This window comes from Coregonus lavaretus, assembly GCF_964263955.1.
Source record: "Coregonus lavaretus genome assembly, contig: HAP1_SCAFFOLD_669, whole genome shotgun sequence".
In the NCBI taxonomy this organism is placed as follows: Eukaryota; Metazoa; Chordata; class Actinopteri; order Salmoniformes; family Salmonidae; genus Coregonus; species Coregonus lavaretus.
The window spans coordinates 51,822-56,625 of record NW_028165154.1 but is presented as its reverse complement, the minus strand read 5'-3'; positions in this window follow the sequence as shown (position 1 = coordinate 56,625).

Here is a 4,804-nt window from a genome sequence, read left to right as displayed (position 1 = left end):
TTTGTCGTGCCCTCTTCACGACTGTCTTGGTGTGTTTGGACCATGATAGTTCGTTGGTGATGTGGACACCAAGGAACTTGAAGCTCTCAACCTGTTCCACTACAGCCCTGTCGATGAGAATGGGGGCGTGCTCAGTCCTCTTTTTTTTCCTGTAGTCCACAATCATCTCCTTTGTCTTGGTCACGTTGAGAGAGAGGTTGTTGTCCTGGCACCACACGGCCAGGTCTCTGACCTCCTCCCTATAGGCTGTCTCATCGTTGTCGGTGATCAGGCCTACCACTGTTGTGTCGTCAGCAAACTTAATGATGGTGTTGGAGTCGTGCCTGGCCATGCAGTCATGGGTGAACAGAGAGTACAGGAAGGGACTGAGCACGCAACCCTGAGGGGCCCCCGTGTTGAGGATCAGTGTGGCAGATGTGTTGTTACCTACCCTTACCACCTGGGGGCGGCCCGTCAGGAAGTCCAGGATCCAGTTGCAGAGGGAGGTGTTTAGTCCCAGGATCCTTAGCTTAGTGATGAGCTTAGAGGGCACTATGGTGTTGAATGCTGAGCTGTAGTCAATGAATAGCATTCTCACGTAGGTGTTCCTCTTGTCCAGGTGGGAAAGGGCAGTGTGGAGTGCAATAGAGATTGCATCATCTGTGGATCTGTTGGGGCGGTATGCAAATTGGAGTGGGTCTAGGGTTTCTGGGATAATGCTGTTGATGTGAGCCATGACCAGCCTTTCAAAGCACTTCATGGCTACAGATGTCAGTGCTACGGGTCGGTAGTCATTTAGGCAGGTTATCTTAGAGTCCTTGGGCACGGGGACTATGGTGGTCTGCTTGAAACATGTTGATATTACAGACTCAGTCAGGGACATGTTGAAAATGTCAGTGAAGACACTTGCCAGTTGGTCAGCACATGCTCGGAGTACACGTACTGGTAATCCGTCTGGCCCTGCGGCCTTGTGAATGTTGACCTGCTTAAAAGTCTTACTCACATCGGCTACGGAGAGCGTGATCACATAGTCATCCGGAACAGCTGGTGCTCTCATGCATGCTTCAGTGTTGCTTGCCTCGAAGCGAGCATAGAAGTGGTTTAGCTCGTCTGGTAGGCTTGTGTCACTGGGCAGCTCGCGGCTGTGCTTCCCTTTGTAGTCTGTAATAGTTTTCAAGCCCTGCCACATCCGACGAGCGTCAGAGCCAGTGTAGTACGATTCAATCTTAGTCCTGTATTGACTCTTTGCCTGTTTGATGGTTCGTCGAAGGGCATAATGGGATTTCTTATAAGCGTCCGGGTTAGAGTCCTATTCCTTGAAAGCGGCAGCTCTACCCTTTAGCTCAGTGCGGATGTTTCCTGTAATCCATGGCTTCTGGTTGGGGTATGTACGTACGGTCACTGTGGGGACGACATCATCGATGCACTTATTGATGAAGCCAGTGACTGATGTGGTGTACTCCTCAATGCTGTCTGAAGAATCCCGGAACATGTTCCAGTCTGTGCTAGCAAAACAGTCCTGTAGCTTAGCATCTGCGTCATCTGACCACTTTTTTATTAACAGAGTCACTGGTGCTTCCTGCTTTAGTTTTTGCTTATAAGCAGGAATCAGGAGGATAGAGTTATGGTCAGATTTGCCAAATGGAGGGCGAGGGAGAGCTTTGTATGCGTCTCTGTGTGTGGAGTAAAGGTGGTCTAGAGTTTTTTTTCCTCTGGTTGCACATTTAACATGCTGGTAGAAATTAGGTAGAACGAATTTAAGTTTCCCTGCATTAAAGTCCCCGGCCACTAGGAGCGCTGCATCTGGATGAGCGTTTTCCTGTTGATTTATGGCCTTGTACAACTCATTCAGTGCAATCTTAATGCCAGCATTGGTTTGTGGTGGTAAATAGACAGCTATGAAAAATATAGATGAAAACTCTCTTGGTAAATAGTGTGGTCTACAGCTTATCATAAGATACTCTACCTCAGGCGAGCAAAACCTCGAGACTTCCTTAGTATTTGATTTTGTGCACCAGCTGTTGTTTACAAATATACACAGACCGCCACCCCTTGTCTTACCGGAGTCAGACATTCTGTCCTGCCGATGTAGCGTATAGCCTGCTAGCTGAATGTTATCCATGTCGTCGTTCAGCCACGACTCGGTGAAACATAAGATATTACAGTTTTTAATGTCCCGTTGGTAGGATAACCGTAATCTTAGGTCATCCAATTTATTTTCAAATGATTGAACGTTGGCTAATAGGATTGATGGAAGAGGCAGTTTACTCGCTCGCCGTCGGATCCTTACAAGGCACCCCGATCTACGTCCACGATATCTCCGTCTCTTCCTCACGCGAATGACAGGGATTTGGGCCTTGTCGGGTGTCTGTATGATATCCTTCGCGGCCGCCTCGTTGAAGAAAAAATCTTCGTCCAATACGAGGTGAGTAATCGCTGTCCTGATATCCAGAATCTCTTTTTGGTTATAAGAGACGATGGCAGAAACATTATGTACAAAATAAATTAGAAATAACGCGGAAAAACACACATAATAGTACAATTGGTTAGAGGGCTGTAAAACGGCAGCCATCTTCTCTGGCGCTGTTATTTACAAGCCCTCAACGTAAATAGTCCGGGTGGACATTTGGTTAATTGTTCAGCAGTCTTGTGGCTTGGGGGTAGAAACTGTTAAGGAGCCTTTTGGACCTAGACTTGCGCTCCGGTACCACTTGCCGTGCGGTAGCAGAGAGAACAGTCTATGACTTGGGTGACTGGAGTATTTGACAATTATTTGGGCCTTCCTCTGACACCGCCTAGTATATAGGTCCTGGATGGCAGGAAGCTTGGCCCCAGTGATGTATTGGGCCATACGCACTTCCCTCTGTAGCGCCTTACGGTAGGATGCAGAGCAGTTGCCATACAGGTGATGCAACTGGTTAGGACGCTCTCGATGGTGCAGCTGTATAACTTTTTGAGGATCAGGGGACCCATGCCAAATCCTTTCAGTCTCTTGAGGGGGAAAATGTGTTGTCGTGCCCTCTTCACAATTGTCTTGGTATGTTTGGATGAATCACGGAACATATTCTAGTCTGTGCTAGCAAAACAGTCCTGTAGCGTAGCATCTGCGTCTTCTGACCACTTTTTTATTAACCGAGTCACTGGTACTTCCTGCTTTCGTTTTTGCTTGTAAGCAGGTGGATAGAATTATGGTCAGATTTGCCAAATGGAGGGCGAGGGAGAGCTTTGTACGTGTCTCTGTGTGTGGAGTAAAGGTGGTCTAGAGTTTTTTTTCCTCTGGTTGCACATGTGACATGCTGATAGAAATTAGGTAAAAGAGATTTAAGTTTGCCTGTATTAAAGTCCCCCAGCCACTAGGAGCGCCGCTTCTGGATGAGCATTTTCTTGTTTGCTTATGGCCTTATACAGCTCGTTGAGTGCGGTCTTAGTGCCAGCATCGGTTTGTGGTGGTAAATAGACGGCTACGAATAATATAGATGAGAACTCTCTTGGTAGATAGTGGGTCTACAGCTTATCATGAGGTACTCTACCTCAGGTGAACAAAACCTCGAGACTTCTTTAATATTAGACATCGCGCACCAGCTGTTATTGACAAATAGACACACACCCCCACCCCTCGTCTTACCAAATCAAATCAAATCAAATCAAATTTTATTGGTCACATGCGCCGAATACAACAGGTGCAGACATTACAGTGAAATGCTTACTTACAGCCCTTAACCAACAGTTCATTTATTTTAAACAAAAAAAGTAAGAATAAAACAACAACAAAAAAAGTGTTGAGAAAAAAAAGAGCAGAAGTAAAATAAAGTGACAGTAGGGAGGCTATATATACAGTAAAATAAAGTGACAGTAGGGAGGCTATATATACAGGGGGGTACCGTTGCAGAGTCAATGTGCGGGGGCACCGGCTAGTTGAGGTAGTTGAGGTAATATGTACATGTGGGTAGAGTTAAAGTGACTATGCATAAATACTTAACAGAGTAGCAGCAGCGTAAAAAGGATGGGGTGGGGGGGCAGTGCAAATAGTCCGGGTAGCCATGATTAGCTGTTCAGGAGTCGTATGGCTTGGGGGTAGAAGCTGTTGAGAAGTCTTTTGGACCTAGACTTGGCACTCCGGTACCGCTTGCCGTGCGGTAGCAGAGAGAACAGTCTATGACTAGGGTGGCTGGAGTCTTTGACAATTTTGAGGGCCTTCCTCTGACACCGCCTGGTATAGAGGTCCTGGATGGCAGGGAGCTTTGCCCCAGTGATGTACTGGGCCGTACGCACTACCCTCTGTAGTGCCTTGCGGTCAGAGGCCAAGCAGTTGCCATACCAGGCGGTGATGCAACCAGTCAGGATGCTCTCGATGGTGCAGCTGTAGAATTTTTTGAGGATCTGAGGACCCATGCCAAATCTTTTTAGTCTCCTGAGGGGGAATAGGCTTTGTCGTGCCCTCTTCACGACTGTCTTGGTGTGTTTGGACCATGATAGTTCGTTGGTGATGTGGACACCAAGGAACTTGAAGCTCTCAACCTGTTCCACTACAGCCCCGTCGATGAGAATGGGGGCGTGCTCAGTCCTCTTTTTTTTCCTGTAGTCCACAATCATCTCCTTTGTCTTGGTCACGTTGAGGGAGAGGTTGTTGTCCTGGCACCACACGGCCAGGTCTCTGACCTCCTCCCTATAGGCTGTCTCATCGTTGTCGGTGATCAGGCCTACCACTGTTGTGTCGTTGGCAAACTTAATGATGGACGTAGCTGTTCTGTCCTGCCGATGCACGGAAAACCCAGCCAGCTCTATATTATCCTTGTCGTTCAGCCACGACTCGGTGAAACATAAA